Source organism: Lissotriton vulgaris, chromosome 7, assembly GCF_964263255.1.
Source record: "Lissotriton vulgaris chromosome 7, aLisVul1.2, whole genome shotgun sequence".
NCBI lineage: Eukaryota > Metazoa > Chordata > Amphibia > Caudata > Salamandridae > Lissotriton > Lissotriton vulgaris.
In genome coordinates, this window is record NC_141695.1 from 1,724,178,311 (window position 1) to 1,724,200,497 (window position 22,187).

Below are 22,187 nucleotides of genomic sequence, written 5' to 3' on the forward strand. Positions count from 1 at the left end.
GCCTTTTGCAGCATGTCCAACGACACTTCTTATTTCTAACTTAAAAAACTTGGTAACTAAACTACAATTGTGTATAGTGTATTTTGTATTTTACAGCTCTTAATATGTGTTCTCTCTCTTCAAGTAAAATTCCTTCATTTCTTTTTTTCCAAAAAAAAAGGTTCCCCTCTTGATGGTTTGCCACTGCATCCAAATTGAGAGCTTCATTAAATTAAACACATGACAAAAAAACCTTCTGGTGCAGTTGTATGCCATTTCTATTCCATGTGGAATTTCAACTATTCTGCTCTCTCTTATAGTTTTCAAACTATGTACAATAAAGAAATACATTATCAGTCAATCAATTAATCACAATTACAAATTAATGTTTTGCAATCTACTCCTATCAGTTAATACCACTTGGCTCCTCCAGGCATCACATTAAAGGCCTTATTTAGAGTTTGGCAGAAGAGAATTTACTCCCCCAGGTTGCTGGATTAAAGTACTTCATCGTTCTGAGGAAGCACCTGCCCACCAAAGTTTTAGATATGCGCTGGCCCAGTGGATATCTCTTGAATTTACACGGACCGCCATCACAGTAATTCCTGTAAATGCTTTAATAGTCTGACCAACGTTCCTGTAAATATAATGGAGACATCTAGCAAATTTCCAAATTTTTTGTTATTGTCAAAATCAAAATCCCAAAGGGAGATTTTTTTTTTTATAAATAAAAAATTACCCTCAAACGATGAGAGTTTTCTTCCATGACGCAGAGGGTCATTTTTCAGTTTTCACTGTCTCTTACCACCAGGCTTTCCCTGTCAGTGACGGACAGTGAATAGTTGCCATTTGCCCGTCCATTCTATATAGGGCGGGAACACTAATGGCAAAACCTCAGACAGTTATTACTCTTGTGGGCGGTGTGTGTCAGGGACAGAGACGGAGCAGTGTCAGTCGTCGACAACTCTGAGGCGGGCGGACCTACAGTTTGGTGGAGACAGTACTCTGTGGCGATGGATTACCATTTCTACCAAAATCTAAATCAAACCTTTAGCCCTCCCTTTATTATTAAGAAATTATACTTTACTACGATATTAACTCCAAATTGTCTTAAAACTCATGTTTTCATATACTTGCTGTTTAATTCTTTGGATAACTGCTCAATGACTCCTAATTTGGGGTTAAAATCACTTAGAAGCCCACGTTTATTTTCCACATCATATTGGATAATATATCACACAATACCGCTGCTTAACATGCCTTAACCAATAAGCATGTTCAATGTATGCTTTCTTAACGTCAGACGGTGGGTATCACTCCAGCAACTTTATGTCAGACAGTGACATCACTCCAGACAGCTGACATCTCTGGAGTACTGTCACAACGTGACACCACCCAGAGACCAACTGTCAAACTGTAACCTCACCCAGAGACCTGACGTCGGACTGTGGCATCCCTATATAAACAAGAAATCATTCTGTGGTATAACTGGGGAGAAGTGAAGTCAGGAAGCCCTCCATGAAGGAACTTGAAGGCAGGCTGTGACCTCACTGCTTCAACGTTGTGTCAAAGGGCAACGTCGCAGCAGAAAACCTGAGGCCAGACAGTGATACCTCTGCAGGAATTGGTCTATGCTGCCCTTTACATTTCCACGTTCACATCTTAAGGCACCAGTCCCAGCACATTCTGTAATTTCAATTAGTACACGCCACGGGAGAGAGGCATCACTGACGCCAATAAATCTCAAAGGTTGCGCTCTGTGATTTAAAGGGCCGGTGGTCACATGCACCTACAGGCACTTTAGAGTGAGCTTGCCTGGTGACATGCTGACACTAACAAATGTGTTGGCAAGGCCATATCACCTTTACTGCTCCTTAATAAAGGTGATATGCATAATATTAGCCTCCATGCCTTTAATAAAATCATGATCTTCTAACCCATTAAAACTGTGGAAAATCTGCATTTACGAATACATACAAATGCAAAACAAAAAAAACGATACCGTTGTACTCTTTCGGCTTGCGCAGGGTGGTATGAGATCCAAGTCCAGAGTGACACGTCTCTCTGACAGGCACACACAGTGTGTTGTAATGTGCACTTTGGAACCCTCTTCGAAACGACCCTCTGGGCCTGTTTGGGGGTTTGCCCTCTCTGCCCTGGGTTTTAATGTACAGTAAAGGCAACGAGTGTGGATACGCGAAGCTTTGTCGCCTCCTGCCGAGAGTATCAGGGTGAAGGGGACTAATCCATACCTACTTCGGCTGTATATCCTCCCTGGGTCGGCACTGCAGCCCTGCTGCTGCACTGCCAGTTAGGGATGTGAAAACAAGCTCAACCCGATCCCGAAAAGAAGGCCGAAACAAAAATAACGATAACGAGTGCTACTAAAAGTGGCAGCGCGGACATGCCTATTTCTTTGGTCCACTGGGCGAATCGTGAGGGTTCTTCTTCTATGTTCATTAACCTACCCGGAAGTGCGAGGATGGCAAATGATACTGACCTAATTACGTTATGTAGAGGGCCGTATAATGTCATATTTAAATCTGGTTTACAGCTAAGTTAATCAGGGGGCAGGCTTGTCGTTGCTGGAATTATACTAACATTAATTTGATATCGAAAGTCCAACAATGCTTCGAGGTAAAAGGGTGACGCGTCTTTTCACATTTTTTTAATAAAACATTTTATTTGGAACGCCAATGATACAGATTATATTAGATAGTGAAATCTATATGTATATGAATTTTGCTGGTGTTCCTCTTAAGTGTTGAAGGGGACGAGGATCAGCGACTATTTCTGCCGAGCTCAAGTTAGGAGATTGCGGGGAAGGAGGGGGCACAACTTCAAGATGGCTGACATTTATATCCGAAGAAAATGCAGGAAATACTTGTCCCTTTTCTGTTTCACAGCTCTTTCTTTGCTTATGTATTACTAACTTCAGCAGTTGCCAGCTGCTATTGTATTTGATTTCTTGTAAACACGTTAATTTAAAGCAGCTTGATACGTTTTCAGTCTCCATCTCACACCTCCTGCAAATGTTTTGTGTCCTCTCCTGCAGCTGTCTGTCGTCCAACTTTCCTCTAGACCACTTCTTTAGTCTCATTTTATTCCTTGCCATGCGAGTGTGATTTTGCTGTATTTGTGAAGAAGTGAGATGCTTTCCTTTGTGTGTAGTCTCGCAGACTGCTTCTGGCTCATGTTGAAGGTTCCTGTTGTAGTACAGACAATCAAGGGAACAAAACGCTCCTATTGAAGAGGACAATTTACTTTCTTCCTCTCGCTAGTCACCATGACTGATTAGTATCAACTTAGTACACTCCCGAAGCTAACTTTCGAGGAGGAGCCAATCTGATCCCTGGGGCAGGGAAAACATGCGAACAATGGAAAATAGTATCACTACAAGTAATTGCATTACTATAAGTGATTGCATTACTATACAATTTGTATTTCATTACAACACATCTCCCTTTAGTGGAAGTAAAGATATTACGATCCCTGAAAAACTTTAAAAGAATGTGTTCTGATATGGGTGTAAAACTTGACTCTATCTGCTAAGGTGAGGTGTCAGCTTGAGGTTCCCTAACCACAAGGGATTCCTGTCTCCATTCCACTGCAGGTACAGCAATGGAAGGAATCGCTGGGCTTGATGTGTGAGGTAGGGAGGTACCTGCCATGGGTTGAGACACTCGGCAATGAGGTGACACATTTTCTCGATCCACTCCTGGGCAAGTATCATTCTCTCAGATGAACTGGGTAACCTCACACTTTGACACCATTTTCTTATTTCAACACTTTGCATCTTGAGTTGCAATACTTTACTTTGACAACTTATATAGGCCTATAATACATGCTCATTCCTTTCACTGTTCTCTTGGGGATACAGATCCTAACACAATCCCGATCCTGGCTATCCTGTACTGTGGACCTGTGTAGGAAGGTATATCTTGTCTCAATGTTTTTCTGATGGTTTGAAATGTTGCTGCGTATGGCTGCCCTTTCTTGCTTAGTGTAGGGAATCTTTTCATCACTCAATTTTGTTTTAAGCCACCATGGGCAAAGGCTAGAGGACATCTGTCTATCTTTAATTAACCAGAAAAGGAATACCCCTGTTACCGAATGTTTAGAAATCCTGTATGCCCACAATCTATTATGAATAGACAAAATGTGTGGATCATGGCCCATTAACGCAAAGCAGACACTCTCTTTGAGGTACCCATTGAATCGTTTCACTTGCTCATTGCACTGAGGGTCATACAAGGCAGTGTGAATGCGAGAAAAAGTGACGATGTAGCAAAACCCCAGTGAATTCCCTGGAACGCAGTTGGACCCCATTGTCTGTAATTAGAGTTTCCGGAAATCCTATCCTGCTGAACTCTTCCATCATGAATTCTGGCACTGCAGATCTGGTGATCTGTCTGAATTTTACTTCTGGCAACTTGTAGTGGTAGTTAACAAGCACTAGGACAGTCTGCATGTTGGATGGTAGGCCTTAGAATAGGCCAGAAATATCTAAGTCTAACTTCCTCCACGCCATGGTGGGCCAGGTTACACTTTTCATGTGAGGTACATGGGTTTTAAAACTTTTTTTGTAAAACCTGTGCACACATTTTACATAGCCTTACAGCATGCTTGATCTCGAGGTTCATGCCTGGACACCAATAGTAGTCTCTAAAAAAAGATTTTTTTAAGGCTGATATTCCCATGTGTCCCTGGTGGCCTATTTTTACTAGACCATCACATACGCCCTTGGGAGGTATAAATGTATCATTCCTGAACACCATATCATTTACCACACTTATTTCTGGAGCAATTTGAGAGAAAGAAAGCAGAGAATCCTTCAAAGGATTGGAGGGTGGCCACTGGCCACCCTCTAAATATCTATTCCTTCACTGTCTTTAGTTCATCATCTATAGCATTCTCCTTAAACCACACACTCCCTACTATTCCTTCCCCCAAACTTCTGCACACATCACCAACACATGCCACCAGGTCACTCTCATCCATGCAAAGGTTTGACTTAAGGGGTTCATTAACAGGAAACTAGAAAGCCAGTCTACTGATTGGTTGCATTTACCAGGTACATGGGAGACCCCAAAACTGTATTCCTGTAATTTCTAACATAACCTCATAACCTTGCAACCTGTGCTGTGAACTTTCCTTCATCCTATGGGGACAAATGTTTAATGAGGGGCTTGTGGCCTGTGTGTATTGCAATTTGGCTGCCTCTTATATAGTGCTCGAGTATCTCCAATCAGTCTTGCTCAAAGTTCTGGATGCATATGCTACTGTCCATGTTTTGTTGCCAGCCGTTTGTGAGAGGATGCTGCCCAGCCCATAAGCACTGGCATCCACTGAGATAATGCACCATTTTTCTTCAATAAAAGGTTGCAGAGTGGGAGCCTCTGTTAGCTGTCTCTTGATGTTGATAAAAGCTTTGTTTTGTTCATCTCTCCACACAAATTCTGCATCTTTACTTAAAAATGTGCTTAAGGGTTCCATTAAGGTGGCAAAGTCCTTAACTAATTTACTATAGTATTCGTATAGTCCGGCTAAAGACCTCAGCTTATCCTTGTCATACGGTGGAGTGTCAAGATGGATAGCATCAGCTACGGATTCTTTGGATTTACTCAGTTTCCTGAAATAAAGTGGCCTAGATATTCCACCTCTAGTTAGAAAACTTCACATTTGTGAGAGCTTAGAACTAACCCTGCCTCTCTCAGCCTTCTGTATACTTCACTACGTACTTCTTCATGTTCCTTTTCAGTCTTTCTGAAGATCAGCATATCACCCTGGAAGCAACATACCTTGGCTTTCATTTTTTTGGTAAGATGAAACATCATCCTTTGCTAAATGGAAGTGGCGGATGATAAGCTTCATGACATTCTTTTGCACTGATATATTTTGCAAGGAGTGAAGAAAGCTGTCAAGTGATGGGATTGCTTTGGCAAGTCATTCTGATGACATGCATGATGTAAGTCCTGACTGGAGAAGACTGTTGCTCAATTCAAAATCGAAAGGGGATCATTGATCCTAGGCATGGGATGGCTATCTGCTATGATACACACATTGATAGCTTTGAGATCCACACATAACATCATGTTTCCATCCAATTTCTTGGTTACTACTACTGAGATATCCAGCCAGAGAATTTTATTTCTTCGATTATATCATCCTTATGAAGTTTCTCCAACAGTTTTTGTAGGTCATTTTTTGCGCTAAGTGGCACATTTTTAATTTTATTTCACTGGCTTAGAATTCTCTTTTACTCTTATGTAATGGGTAAACCCTTTGAGTTTTGCAATCCTATCACAGAAAAGTTCTGGAAACAAGTGTTGAAATCGCACTCATGGATCATATTCATTGATGACCACGACCGGTTCAGCAGCACAGGGATTGATTATTATCTTCTAGAGTCTTCAGTCTGTCCGACCCAAAACACAGAATTCTGTATGAGCGATGTATATTTTTACTTCCTCCGATCTATTCTTGAAAGATACTTTGGTAAGGAAATATTCAATCAGACTTATCCTGTTTTTTTCAAATGTCACTGCTTGGATATCAGCTGGAAACAATGATATGTAATCTGTTGACCAAGTTGCCTCCAGAATGTTTCTGGGTATTTTACTGATCGGTGATCCTGAGCCAGCTAGAAATGTGAACTCTGCCCCCTTCAGTTGGAGTACACATTTGGGAGGTTCAAATTTTCGAAATCATTGTTTCCATTTGATCTAATCACCAATACCAGACTAGTGTTTTCCTCCTCACTTTTTGCATTGATTTTACTGATTCCTTCTTCAGATACGTGGGCAACGCTCTCACTACTGCTTTGTTTTGCTTCTCTAGCAAAAGGAACAAATGAGGGACTGAACGTTGAAACAATGCAACCATTCACCCCCAATCACAAAGATCTGGGTTTAATCCATCGTTCTTTTGCTCACCACGCCACTCCAGTTTGAACCCAGCCATATGCAAATCAGACTTTGCCCCGTTCCTCATTGGAACAGTCCAGCCCAAACTGCCAAGCCAGGTCCTCCCTGGACCAAAAACAAGCATCCTGGGACCAGTTTCGGGGCATCACCCCTCATCAGCCAGTAGCACAGTGAGCACAGGACCCACGTCTGGGCATACCCTTCCCACTTAGGATGACAAAAGCAAAAGGAAACAAGCATTTGCAATGCAATAGGTCTCGCCTTAGGAAAGTTGGAGCTAGTGGTATGGTAAATGACAATTTTTTTATTTATGTGTTTTTTTTTAAATAACGTAATTAATAGCTTTGTCATTTACAATGCCAATAGTTATAACTTTCACAAATGTGACACCTATAGCATTGGTAATGCAACATGTTTTGTATTTACGTGACTTACATGTGTTGATATTACAAATAAAAATGGCTTTTATTTCTTTTTAATAATTAATACTTAAAAGTGATTCTAATTTATAATGGCAATAGCTTAAACTTTTGTAAATAACTTTTGTGAATATTATGTTCAGTGTATTTTATTGTGACGAAAATCCAAGAACAGAAGTGAAATATTAACATCTTTTTGTGACATTTGTAATAAAGCTTGAAACATTGAGAGAACATATTTGAACCAGTGATGCTGTGGTGGTGCTGAGTGATGCAGTGGTTGCGCTGAGTGATGCAGTGGTTGCGCGGAAAGTAAAGTGTGCCATACTGCGATATCTACAATAGTTAATTGTGGATGCGTTAACAATTGATGTGTGCACTGATGGCTGGTGGTGTGTGTGCCTGTAGAAATGGTGCACTGATGTCTGGTGGTGTGTGTGCGTGGTGGAAGTGTGCACTGACGGTTGGTGGTGTGTGTGCCTGGTGGAAGTGTGCACTGACGGCTGGTATTGTGTGTGCTTGGTGAAAGCGTGCACTGACAGCTGGTGGTGTGTGCCTGGCTAAAGCGTGCACTGACGGCTGGTGGTGTGTGTGTTGGTGAAAGCGTGCACTGACGGATGGTGGTGTGTGCCTGATGGAAGCGTGCAGTGACGGCTGGTGGTGTGTGCCTGGTGAAAGCGTGCACTGACGGCTGGTGGTGTGTGCCTGGTGAAAGCGTGCACTGACGGCTGGTGGTGTGTGTGTGTGTGTGCTTGATGAAAGCGTGCACTGACAGCTGGTGGTGTGTGCCTGGTGGAAGCGTGCACTGAAGGCTGGTTCTGTTTGTGCCCGGTGAAAGTGTGCACTGACGGCTGGTGGTGTGTGTGATTGTGCCAGGTGAAATCATGCACTGACGTCTGGTGGTGTGTGTGTGGTGGAAGCGTGCACTGACGGCTGGTAGTGTGTGTGCCTGGTGGAAGTGTGCACTGACGGCTGGTATTGTGTGTGCTTGGTGAAAGCGTTCACTGACAGCTGATGGTGTGTGCCTGGCTAAAGCGTGCACTGACGGCTGGTGGTGTGTGTGTTTGGTGAAAGCGTGCACTGACGGATGGTGGTGTGTGCCTGATGAAAGCGTGCAGTGACGGCTGGTGGTGTGTGCCTGGTGAAAGCGTGCACTGAAGGCTGGTGGTGTGTGTGCCTGGTGGAAAAGTGTGCACTGACATGTTTAGAAGTAAAGTGCACCATACTGCGATTGCTACAATAGTAAATTGGGGATGCGTTAACAATTGATGCGTGCACTGATGCCTGGTGGTGTGTGTGCCTGGTGGAAGTGTGCAATGCCAGCTGGTGGTGTGTGTGCTTGGTGGAAGAGTGCACTGACGGCTGGTGGTGTGTGTGCCTGGTGGAAGCGTGCACTGACGGCTGGTGGTGTGTGTGCCTGGTGCTAGCTTCAAGTGTGTGCTTTTAACGAGCCCCAAAGAAGACTCCGGGGGGAGGGTGGATTACAGGGCCTCAGCAAAATGCAATTCAAATGTACTTTATTAGTCATAGCAAGTCAACTGGGACAATTCCAAGAACACGCACTAGTCAATATTACAGATTTATGTATGCGATTTTATATAGCGCCTGCACTACCAGAGGCGTCAGAGCGCTCTACATTGGAGCGAGGAGTGCTACATGAGAAGGTTTAAAGTAACAAGGTAGTAAGGAACCACATTTATGGCTACTACGGTTATTCGAGGTGAGAGTTACATATTTACAGATTACAAATTCAGGTGGCATGTAGCCTGCCCCAAGGGGAGAACCACCATGACTGACAGACGCCCCTGCTAGGATGCTATTCAGCAACGGAACCCGAGATGAGTAGAGTTTGGGGTCAATTTGCGGCTAGGCGTAGAGTTTAGTGTGAACTTGACTTAATTTTAGCAAGGCTCGTCAGACTTCAGCCTAAGTGCTCCCAGCCCTCACGTTGATAAGAAAGCGGTGGAACTGGGAAATACAGAGATTTGCCCAGTGTCAGACACTTTAGGTGAAGGGAGGGGAGCGCCAGGATTAAGCGGCTGGTGCCCTGGCTCCAAACTTTGAAACTGCAGGGCACCGCACCATCTCTGGAAAGAGATGCGTTTGGAGCGAACCGCGCCCCCCCCCCCGTTCTTCTTAAATGTTTACTGATGATCCCCGGCTGAGGAGACTGGCATAAGGCCTGTCCCACCCAGTCGACCCGCCATGGGAAGTATGTTTATCAGGCAGTGTCTGCTCAGCGACCGGCACAGGAAGTTCACAGGAGGTGCGGAGGGCGCGGGCGAGCTTTGCCAAGATTCCCTGGAGACTGCCCGAGAAGGAGTGACTGTCAGTGGGCTTGGAGCACATTTGACATTAGGTTTGGGTGTGCTCCTGTTCCAGTATTTGAAATGGAAATACAGAAGTTTAGGTACTCACTGTCCCAGAATACCCGCGGGATACTGCGAAGTGACGGTAATATTCCCCTGCATCTCTGCTGAGAAGGGCAGGTGCTCCCCCTTCATAAGTAAAGTGCAGAAACTCTGTATCCAACTGTACCTGCCCATTTAAAGTGCACATCGGCTCCGAGCGGGAGCCGCTGCATGGGGTGCACCCCGTGCAAACCATGCAGACTTTGGTGCCCCCACCCCCTGACCGCAAAAATACACAGATCCTAAGCTATGAAGAGGAGCAGAGAATAGGACAACTGAAAGGGCAGATCTCGGGTAAAGACACCGCAGATATGCCCACAGGAGACAGACCTGAGGTCAGATGCACAGGACAGGGCAACTGCGGCGAGCCGACAGAAGGAAGGAGGGGAGCCACATTGGGCATGAGGGCACATACAACGGGAGTGATACAGCATGGTGGCGAGGGCACCCTCATGGTATAGGAAGAGGGCAGCATCAGGAGTTGCAACAAAAGCTGAAAGGGCACAGGAATGGAAGCATAGAAATCCTGAGACAGACCAGGGGGCAGTTTCGGGTGAGGAAAGGGGCAGCCTTGGCCGCCACCCTGAAGTTTCTGCTGATACCATGTGCCGTGCCAGGGCGCCTGCTGCCAGAGAGCTCTCGAGTCACAGGTGAGGAGTTTGCCAAGTCCGCACACTGTTGCATGCACTGATAGGGAGGGGCTCACCCACGCCACGGGCCTCTACATGAACACTTTCACCCTTAAACTACCGATGCATCCTGTGCCCGTGCACCCCTTAGCTTGGCAGAGACACAGTTAGCACTGCAGGGGCACTGTTGGCAGTACAGGGGTAGACGACGTCCCATGTCACCGGTTCTCTGCTGCAACAGAGCATCAACCAAAATCACAACAAGGGGGCTGCCCGCTCCCCAGCACCCAGATCTGTCCCATCCGCAGCTCTCCTTACCTGTGTAAGTCTAGCCTTCCCGCACCGCAGTCACAAGTCACAAGCAAAGTCCCGAGGATGGCAGCGAGCGCCCGTGCCATGGCTGCTGCCGGACTGGCGGCGGCGGGAGGCGCCCCTGCACCCCGTTGTTCCAGCCGCGCGTCCGCCCGATGCTCCTGCTCCCTTCCGGCTGCCCGCGTGCCCCCCACCCCCCACCCCCCAAACTCCTTGCTCCGCCAGCAACTCTTTGCCCGCGCGCCCGTCTCGCGCTCCATCAGCCTCCAAGCTCAGGCGGCCGCGCCGCAGACGTCAGCCGCGCGCGAGCTCTTCTACCACACCGGGCCACTAGAGGGCGCATGACTGCAAGAACTGCTGAAGGCTGGGCGAGCTCCCGCTGGGTGCAGAGCGCGCGCAGCTCTAACTGTACAGGAGGCGCAGCGTTAGGGAGCCCGGGGGCTTCGTCAGTGTTACAGGGGTGTCGGAACGCCCGGCACTCCACATCAACAACTACCAGACCCGGCACTCCACATCAACAACTACCAGACGCGTTGACGCCTGCCCCTTGAAAGCGAAACTCACTATGAAGCAAGCGCCCGGCCCACGGTAAACCAGAAGGAGGCGTGCTTGCGACAGGCTGGGGAGCACGCGCACACGTTCCAGGCAGCGAGGGAGGCGTGGCGCGCACCATGGATCTCCAGACACATTGACGCCTGCACTTTGAAAGAAATGAAACAAAGTGAAACTGACTAAAGGAAGCGCACGGCCCATTAGATGCAGTCAAGGCGCGCTCACGAGGTCAAATCTCCAAAGGAGAAGCTCGTGACAGCCTGACTACAGCAGAAAAAGCTCGTAACAGTCTGATGTCCACACCATTCCCAGAAAAGTGGCAACATAAGTTGTCTCGCATAGACAGCAAAAGCTTCGCTTTTGCTTTCGTCTAGGCGAGACCTAAAAAGGATGGACGGAATGTTGAAACAATGCGATCATTCACCCCCAGTCCCAAAGATTTAGGTTTAATCCATTGTTCTTTTGCTCACCACGCCACACCAGTTTGGACCCAGCCATATGAATGTGTGATTTATCCAACATTCCGTCCATCATTTGTTGCAGCAACACTTTTCAACCTAAGTGAGATGGGTATGCCCAGATGTGGGCCCCTTGCTCACTGTACCACTGGATTTAAGCTAGCATGGCTGATGAGGAGTGATATACCCCGAAACTGTTCCTAGGATGCTTGTTTCCGGTCCAGGGAAGACCTGGCTTGGCAGTTCGGGCTGGACTGTTCCCATGAGGAACAGGGTCAAGACTGATTTGGATTTGACTGGGTCCAAACTGGGGTGGCGTAGTGAGCAAAAGAACAATGGATTTAACCCAGATCTCTTGACTGGGGGAGAATGTGTGTTTATACAGCATTTCGTCCATCATTTGATGCCGCAGCACCTTTCGCCTTAAGTGGGATTGGTATACCTAGGCGTGGGTCCCTTGCTCACTGTGCCACTGGATTCAAGCTAGCCTGGCTGATGAGGGATGATATACCCCAACACTGGTCCCAGGATGCTTGTTTCCGGTTTCAGGGCGGAACTGGCCTAGCAGTTCAGGCTGGATTGTTCCCATGAGGAACAGGGTCAAGACTGATTTGCATATGGCTGGGTTCAAACTGGGGTGGCGTACTAAGGAAAAGAACTAAGGATTTAACCCAGATCTCTTGATTGGGGGAGAATGTGTGATTCATTCAGCATTCCGTCCATCATTTGTTGCCGCAGCACTTTCTGCCTTAAGTGGGATGGGTATGCCCAGACGTGGGTCTCTTGCTCTCTGTGCCACTGGATTCAAGCTAGCCTGGCTGATGAGGGGTGATATAGCCTGAAACCGGTCCCAGGATGCTTGTTTCCGGTCCAGGGGGGACCTGGCTTGGCAGTTAGGGCTGTACTTTTTCCATGACTATCAGGGTCAAGACAGAATTTCATATTGCTGGTCGCAACCCGGTTGGTGCAGTGAGCAAAAGAACACTATATTTAACCCAGATCTCTTGACTGGGGGAGAATGTGTGATTTAATCAGCATTACGTCCATCATTTGTTGCCTCAGCACTGTTTTGCTTCTCTGCATACCTTTACGAAGTGGCTCCGTCAATGACAGACACTGGACTCCTTGTTCCAGGCACAGCATCCTTTTAAGTTAGTGAGATGAGATAGGCTTCTACATCTATAACATTCCATTTAGACTCCTGCTCTCTTCTCTCTGTGTGGATGGCTTTTGTCAAATTTCCACTTTTTCATGAAGCTTACTTCTACATACTTCCTCTGATCTTTGACTTCATTAACCTCCTTCACCCAGGACATGGATTGTTCTATGACTTTCACTGATTTCACCACCTATTCTGGAGATGGATCACCCATGACCCACAGATGTTCTTGAATTTTCCTTATATTGGTATTCACTGTCAGTTGAACCCTGATCATTTCATCAGTCTTCGAACCAAAATTGCAGATGGTGGAAAGACTTCTCAAGGCTGGTAAAAACTCATCAAAACATTAATTTTTCCTTTGCCTCCTGGTATAAAAGTGGTATCTTTCTAAGGTGGTTTGAATCTTATTTCTAGTCTCAACATTGCCTCCTCAAATTAATCTGGATCCTCCTCCTCATTGGGCGATTGTACTTTGAGTAATGGTCTAATAATGTCTTGACTTTATGAACTTAGTAGGTGGAGTAAGATGCACTTTTTTCCTTTCAACAGGCATCTTGTTGAAAGGATCTATTGCTGTTTGATAGGTAGTAAACTCTTCTATCCAATTTTTCAACTCAACTGGTGGATCTCCTTTGGTCTGTCGAAATTTGTGAGGTGGATCAAACTGCATTACGACATTGTTACATTGATGAAATAAGTAATGAGTTTGACAATAGTAACTGTACTTGAGTTTACTAGCTTTGTTAACCAATAACAAAGAAGGATTCGTCCTTTGCTCTTTACATGTGATATTGAATGTAACTAGAGATGTAGCAGAAAACTGCAGCAGAAAACTGCAGTGCTAATAAGTTGACAGGTAAAAGTACCTAGATTTTCACATGTGATATTGAATGTAACTAGAGATGCATCAGAAAACTGAAGTGCTCAACAGTTGACAGGCAAAAAAGTACTTTGCATAATTGAAGTTCAGTTTTTGCATCAGGAGTATCAAAGCATAACTCCTCTGCTAAAAGTCTGAAACAGGTATGGTAACGGACGGTATAAAACTACAACAATTTAGTTTGATCCAGCATATATTAGTAATTTCATTGTTTTCTCTCAATGTCGGCATCTCTCCTGCCTTACCTGAATGAAGCAGGTCCATAAGCAACAGTCTTGAGCAAATCTGGCCTTTTGAGGTAAATTAAATAATTTAAACTGGCCGCGATGTGGCTGGAACGCATAGATCAACGGCCAAGCAATGGAAATTAAAATGTCAGTCTCTGAAAACGAGGCTTGAATTGCTGTAAGGTTCATGGAGCATCTATAAAATAAGAGCGCCACCCAGTCAAAATCATTCCCCGACAAGCCTGCCTCTCACCTCGTGATCCCTTGCTCCTCGTTCAAGCGCGTGTGGGCCAAAGTCAGCCGCGGTGCGCAGACAAGTGATTCACCTTTCTGCGATCAGACTCGCCTTGCTGCAACCCACTTCAGAAACAGGTCTCGGCTGCTGCATACCCGACCAACAATGATGACAGCAGCCCGCCAGAGTTGAAAGTGGGAGGTACTGGGTCCCTTCACTTGTCGCCAAAAGTTGTTGTAATGCAAGCAATTAAGGAAACAACTAGCTTCTGTTGAAGAGGACAATTTATTTACTTCTTCTTGCTGGTCTGCATCACTCATAATGAACAGGCGCTCAGCTTAGAATCCTCCCAAACCTAACGCTCTAGGAGGAACCAATGGGATTGCTGGGGTGGTGGATACATAGGAACGATGGAAAACATCATCACTACACATGATTGAATTAATATAAGTGATTGTATTAATATACAGTTCTTTATGTAGGATCTTTCCTTAGAACTGGTTGAAAACATTTAGCATAGTGTGAGGGAGTCCCCAGGGGCGGACCCACCACCAATAATGGAACCCCGATATATCCAGCGTGGATTCCCTACCGTAATGAAGACGAGGAAGTACCCGCAACGTTGGAAATAACAGACAATTTTTTCCTCCTCACACAGAACGCAGGAAGAGACCTGGACATAATCTGTCCCGAGGGAGGTGGGGCGGAAGTCCAACTCACCCAATCAGGAGCACTGACGAGAGGTCAAGACCAGCAGAAAAGGCGAAGAGACGTGACGAAAAGGGTGCCAACGGAGGAGAATCCGAAACCAGACTTCCGAGAGACCGAGACGCTGTTGAGGAGTAACACTGACACCAGAGGACAAGAAGCAGAAGAAGAGGATCCGGACCCCCCTGAGACGTGGATTGAATATTTGTGGATCCCGGAGGACGTACGAGCCGCCACAACTCAGGAGAGTTGGGACTCTTAGCGGTATGTGACGGGCGGGGAAATCCAGGGAAGGGGGGATAAAGGACAGGGTGAGAGAGTTGGTGTTGGCTCTGCGTTTGTACACACCTCTTTTCTCCCGTTTCCCTCACAACCCGTTGTTCTATTGACTTCCCCATATTCTACCCATTTACTATCAAACAGATGTTGGGAGCAATATACCAATATCAGAGGTTCCATCACTATCAATTCTTGCGACCTCCCTCTTAAACTCTCCCTAAACCCTCACAATTTTCCGCACATTTTTAGGTCGAAGGCCTAAAAGGCTGCGCTTGCGCAGTCTTAGGCCGGAGATTTAATGAGTCTGAGTAGCGGTGAATGTCCCTCCTCCGTGCCCCCTCTCTCCTTCATTGGCTGGCTTCCTAAACGGAGGCCAGCCATTGGAGGAGAGATCAGTCACTCCAATGTAGCCCCGTCCTTTTCGGATTTGGGGGCGTGATTTTTTGCGTTCTTTAGACAGTGACGTTGTCCGTCACTCAGAACAGCAAAACACGCCCCCAAATGCGAAAATGACCATGCTTTCTCCGAGGCATTTCTGCTTTGCCTCGGAGAAAGACGGTGGTTGTTTCCAGAGCTGCTCTGAGCTGCTCTGCTCGTCCCCCCTTCCCTCCGCTTTCCTTCGTCCAGCTCTGTCCTTCCATCCGCACGCAGCTCCGTCCCCCTCCCCCATCCCTCCGCCCGCAGCCCTTCTTCGTCCCGGTCCCGCTCCCCCCCTCCCTCCGCCCGCAGCTCCTTCGTCCTGCTCTGCCCCCCCCCTTCCCTCCGCCCGCAGCTCCGTCGTCCTGCTCTGCCCCCCCCTTCCCTCCGCCCGCAGCTCCGTTGTCCTGCTCTGCCCCCCTTCCCTCCGCCCGCAGCTCCGTTGTCCTGCTCTGCCCCCCTTCCCTCCGCAGCTCCGTCGTCCTGCTCTGCCCCCCCCCCTTCCCTCCGCCCGCAGCTCCGTCGTCCTGCTCTGCCCTCCCCCTTCCCTCCCCCCGCAGCTCCGTCGTCCTGCTCTGCCCCACGGTTGATCCGTGCACCCTGTGACAGTCCAGATCTGAGGTTCTGTGCCCTGGAGTACTCAGATGCTGAGGCCTTTGCACCGTGACAGGCGAGATCTGAGGGTCTGTGCACTAGAGTACTCAGATGCTGAGGCCCTTGCACCCTGTGACATTCGAGATCTGAGGTTCTGTGTCCCTAAAACTCAAGCACCCACGTTCCATTGGTTCTGCTCCTTACAAGGAAGAATATCTTCCTTTGCAGCACGTGTGCAATCCACCCTTGCAGACCTCTAGATTTTTATAACTGTTCGGACATTCAGGGGTCCATAGTTTAACCTTAATTTGTAGGCCTCGGCTTTCCTTCCAGATGTGTTGTGTGTGCGCATCATATGCCACCTCTTACTCGGCGCCCTCCTCACCGCCCCCCTTGGTTTTGTTCAAACCACATCCCCCCCACCCACAGGGTCGGAATTTCCCTTGCATGCTCACTGAAACAGAGCTACTTCCTGGGGTTTCTTCAGTGCACGTCCACTAAAGACGCCCACTTGCTGAAAGCCGCCTGTGGTAGCCAGCGTGACTCAATGCTCGATCGACCAACCGCGCACTCCTAATAAAGGGCTCTTTTCCCAAACAGACACGCCGTTGTAGCGCCTCCGTGAAGCTCTGACACTGTACCAGCGCTGAATGAATGACTAACCCGATGTGATGCAACTTCACGCTATGAAAGTGCATCTGCAAAACTCTGTGAATTAAGTGGCTTTCGTTTACTTGTATACAAAGTGAACTATGGATCACACTAAACTGGAAGTCGTGTCAGAAGCTAGCATGGCGAAAGCACACATGTTTTACGTAAAAACGCAGTCACAGCCTCGTCTGTGAATGGAACCCATCAAGCCGCACATGGCACTCTGGTGGCAAGCCCCCCTCCCCCCCCCCCAAACCCCACCCCGCATGCAGATGGTCTGACACCTAGAAAGCCTCAAGGTACTCCACGCAGCCAGCCAATGGACACCACAGAAAGCCATGTGTAGCACAGTCAGGGTACCCCCATCAACGACATTCCCATCCTCCCAGCAGCGCTATGACCTGTACTTTACCCACAAGAGCAATGCCAAGTATAATGCCTACCTGCAGATACAAGGTGGAGCTTTCAGCCATTTTTCCATACTACATCCCTCAAAGCAACCGACCTTCTTGGAAAGTTGGGAGCATCTTCTGCTCACCGACAATCTTATAGCATTATTGGTTTCTTACAGGGCCAGTATTTCAGTTATTATCTAACCGGTTTCTGGCCAACTCTGCATTTATAACCACATAATAACGTTTCCATCTGCACATCCGTGTACTTTCCTCAGAGTCAGTTGAGTAAATGTATCCTCTTTTCCTTGGTTTGGAGTATGCAGCAAGACAACTGTCAGTACTATCCACGACATACAAGTGCACACCTTCTCATTTGCTTCAGTAATGTCTCCAATTTTACCACCCAAACTTTCCCTTTTATTTCGTTGCCCGTCTTCCCAGCACTTCCTCTTCTGTTCCCAGTTTCTGTTCCAGAGAAGAAGGAAAGGCCGGGTCAGCCCTGCTAAGCATACTCATTAACCCCCTCCCTCCGCCCGCAGCTCTCCTTCGTCCCCCGCTCTCATGCGACATTGTAAATGTATTTGAGCTGCTTCATAACCTCTGGTGCAAGTGTAATTGCTGCTGTGTGCGGTGGCCAGCTCGCACGTGACTGCACAGGCCCTGCTCCGGTTTATGGGACCAAAACTGAAATTCTTTACGAGTAGTCATACAAGAGACAAAAGTACGATATTTATTGCGAGGGTTGAGGAGCCTCCACACCTCCACTAAAGCATAGTCATGGAGCAGGTCTTTGATCATGCCGGAAAATATGCCACAGCTTCATCCTGCTAGATCGGTCTATCCGAGGCCCACATGACACTGTTCCCTTGCTGCTGCTCCCGACTTTTGATCCAGACGTCCCTGTTTCCATGCTGCTTCTCGCTGTTTCTTATCATGTGCATCCAGCCTGATCCCGAGTTTCTGTCTATCTCCCCCAACCCCCCCTTCCCTCCTTCGTCTCTCGTCGCACACTGCCCCCCCCTTCGTCTCTTCTCGCACCCCCGTTTCCGCTGCTCACCTCCCCCCACTCTCCCCCCCACTCTCCCCCCCACGGAGCTCCCATCTCTCTCTCCTACTTAGTTCACTCCAGCAGTCACGACGCCGTGGAGTACACACCTCAGCCCCAGGACGCAGAGAAGCCCCCCGAGCCCCCATTTTGAATTTGCGCAGAGTAGAGGACAGCACCTCATGCCCTCACGCGGCGTTGTCACGGGCCGCAACTTTACCTCGCCAGCCTGGACTCTGACACTTAGACACAGTAAGTACTGAGGCAGCCTGCTTGCCATTTAGTGCGCTGTTGCTAATTGTCACACTCTGCTCCGGTGCCCGATAGCTGCATTCAGATATCCGCAGCTCTCCGTCTCTCGTCGCACCCCCCTCCCCCCTTCGTCTCTCCTCTGCCCCCCTTCCTTCTGCCCGCAGCTCTCCTGCTCTCAAAAGTTACATGCAGCGTTTTAAACTCTTTTGCTGGCTGCTGTATTCTGTGAACTGTACACCATGACGCCCAGTGCTTAATTTTAGCCGGTGGCTAGAGACGCTCATTTTTGTAGACCAGGGCATTTTTTATAGTCAGACTTTGTTTGGTCTAAGCTGGAAAGGCAGAAAAGGTGGAAGACAAGGATGAAGAGAAAGATAAGAAAAAGGTGACAAAGGGAGACACATTGGCGAAAATACTGCAAGATTAAGATAAAGAGACAGGGAGTGTAGGGTGGTGTAAAAAAAGGCTTGCTTGAAGTGGAATCAACTTAATCGGCAACCCCGGCATTTGGCAACAACACGCCTCTAAGAAAACTTTGAGCCTCTGCACTTTTCTTTAGACAAATTCCATGCTAATTTGTTCCTGCATTATTATTTACGTTTGAACTTTGAGCTTTTGTATAGCATTGCAAATAATGTGTGTTTTTGGCAGATTAAACAGACTCATGGCAGTTATCCAGCCAATAAATATTCATTAACTATCAGAGCTTTGTAGCTGGCTAGATGTGTGCCAGGTTGAGGTAATATGTGCTTACATAATAACAAAATAAGGTAAGACGTGGTAAAAGTGAATGCAATTACTTAGATTGGCAGGTCTCCCACCCCAGCACTCTAACACTAATCCTAGGACTGTATGTGTAAAGTTAACGCTGCACCTGAGATCACCTATTATGCTGTGCAGGTGCAGAGCTGCGAGTGCAGGTGCAGAGTGGTGTGTGCTGTTGAGTGCAGTGTGCGAGTGTGTGCAGAGTGGTGTGTGCTGTTGAGTGCAGAGTGCGAGTGTGTGAAGAGTGGTGTGTGCTGTTGAGTGCAAAGTGTGAGTGCAGGTGCAGAGTAGTGAGTGCAGAGTAGTGAGTGCAGGTGCAGAGTAGTGAGTGCAGGTGCAGAGTAGTGAGTGCAGGTGCAGAGTAGTGAGTGCAGAGTAGTGAGTGTGTGCAGAGTAGTGAGTGCAGGTGCAGAGTGCTGTGTATTGGCAATGTAAATGACAATGACATTTATTTATGATTTAAAGAAAAAAAAAGAAATGTCATGAGCAATGCCAATAGCTCTACCTTTAATGATGCCGAGACCATTGCATTGTAAATGCTTGTTTCTTTTCACTTGGTATGGTGAGGGTAACCAAACCTAGAGTAGGACATCGGTATTGACCGCTGCCTTTTTCTAGTTTCTTTTGGAGCATATTCTGGGATCCCGACTGAACACCAGAAGCCCGTAGCAGGTTCCTTGAACACTCCAGAAGACGGACCTCCAATCAAGATCCCTGAAAGGACCTCCTATTACCAAACCCTGTGCCGCAAACAGGCCTAATTCCAAACAATAGTGTTTATCGGACTCTAATTACTTTTTGTTAACAAACTGTGTTACTTACCACCAATATACCTCTCAAACCCCATACGGCATCCTTGCTTCTGCTTCCGACCATCCCTCCGACACATAGATGCCAAGTTTTCAGATCGTTTATGTGTGACAATTCTATGGTTTCAGTCAGACTATGAGTGGCATTCTACTGTCAAATGTGTGACACTTTGAGTCACACTTCCTTGAGAGCAAATCAAAGCAATTAACTGTATCTGAGTGTCGCTCTGTGAGTGTTCAGTTACTGTAAACAGACATATCACAACAATTTACATATGCCTAAAAGAAGACAGACCTATTGGTGTTGCATTGCCAATGCTTTTTAGCTGAATCAGATCAATGAGTTACAAACATGATTTTGATAATAAGTAGAAGCAAAAAGGGTATTTTCCGCTGCTGATTCTTACTCTGTTAGCCTTTTACGTCTTTTTCTCCTAACCATTTTCTGAAATCCTCCATCTGCATTATGTCACACATATTCACCACACTTTTCACTGTCTTTCTGTCTGTACTTCCTTGTGACGCACCTGGATCATGCCCCCTCTCTCTCACACACAGTCTCCTCATTTGTAAATATTCTCTTTTCTTATTATTCCTTTCGTATTGTAAGTGTTTTGACATCCGTCTACCACCGCCACAATCCCTAACATAAAATAGTAATTGCAATTGGCACATGCTTAACAATTGTTCTGTGCACTCTGCAAAGAGGCCAAGGATTAGATGAGAATATACTGGAAACTAATTTGTGATTAGGGCTCCTGATTTTATAGTATTTCTTTTTTCTGTCTGTATTCATCCATATATGTATTTTTGGGCCATTTTATTAGTATTTATCCATATTTATTTTCAGGTTTGTGCATAAATAGGCTGAAAATTGGTACATTTCCACATTTATTTTACTGATAAACATGCACTCATACTGTGAAGCCTGTTGCATTTTAGCAATTTCAGAAGCCAAGTATAGCAAAACACTACACCCACAGGTAATATTAGCAATTTCCTACAAATATATTTTAATATATGCTTGTATTTAATGATATCTGAATCTGTTTTTAATTCCCCATTCTATCTATCTGCTCATCTTTTGTCTTGGAATTCACTGCAGACAGGATGGAAAGTCACTCATTAGAAGCACATGTTTCGTATTTTTCTGCTTTGAAAAATAAATACAGACAGGAAACACATTTTTTTCTGTCTGTATTTATATGTGTAGATCAGTAAAATCTAAAAACTGGGAGCCCTACTTGTGATTCATTGAGAGCTACTGTCAGAAACACGCAGTGCCTTCAGTTGTAGCACTGGAGCTTAGATTGCAATATTTTATGCTTTAAAAGAAGCCAATCATGCCACTGCACTTATCTTCAGTGAGTGCTCTGCTGCTGAACTCACCTGTGTTACAACTAGAAGTATGTCCTCCTTCCTGCAGTGCCCGGGTGAGCAAGAGCGAGCATCTTCGGCCCGTGTTCTGCAAGGGGGCCAGTGAACTCACAGAGGTACTGTATTTGTAGGTAGGTGTCCGCTGTCTCACACATAGTGCTTCGGTCCACTGCTGACTGAGGCATGAATCTGCTTGCCTGTATGCTGCACACTCATTGCAGCTGAGCTTCGCTTAAGGGCTTACTAGTTATAAGTTGGTCAATGCCAAGTCTCACATTGGCCCCTTACAGCTGCTCGTCATTGTCGTCCATCAGGCCCTGCAGTAGCGCTTAGGGACCGCCCGGTGATTAGCGATATGTAAAAAATAATTACAATTACAACTGACAGGCAGACTGGCTCCTTTAGGTTTGCACCCGCCCTAGGAGTATCACCGTGGCCCCCTTGTACATGTGCCCGCAGTCTAGGGCAGGCTGAGCTTAAGGTTGCTCATGTTGACAAACTCGAGTGTCAAAAATATTGTTTATAAATTGGGCCAGCAAATGGTTAAAGACCAGCGGGGTCCTATAGAGTAAAGCATGTGCAATTTGTAATTCGCCAAGCTGGTGATGTCACAGAGAAAACATCCTGCTCCGCGCCTGCCCTGCAGTGCCTCCTCTACATGGACACAGAGGGTTCATTGCTGCTGCCTGCCAAATCACTGCACTA

At 46.7% G+C, this 22,187-nt stretch overlaps 1 protein-coding gene across 9 annotated transcripts in view; it reads right to left on the reverse strand.

Annotated features, from left to right (window-relative positions):
• Positions 1–2,315, reverse strand: part of PEX5 (peroxisomal biogenesis factor 5) — a 116,776-nt gene extending 114,461 nt beyond the window's left edge. For 3 of the 9 annotated variants that reach the window (XM_086932952.1, XM_086932949.1, XM_086932945.1), the window contains exon 1: positions 2,236–2,315. The gene's annotated coding sequence lies outside the window, so the exon portion shown is untranslated. Of the gene's footprint in view, positions 1–1,981; positions 2,106–2,221 lie in introns of those variants that run through there. The other 6 variants (XM_086932951.1, XM_086932948.1, XM_086932944.1 and 3 more) reach the window with 3 other exon arrangements.
• Between the last annotated feature and the right edge of the window lie 19,872 nt (positions 2,316–22,187).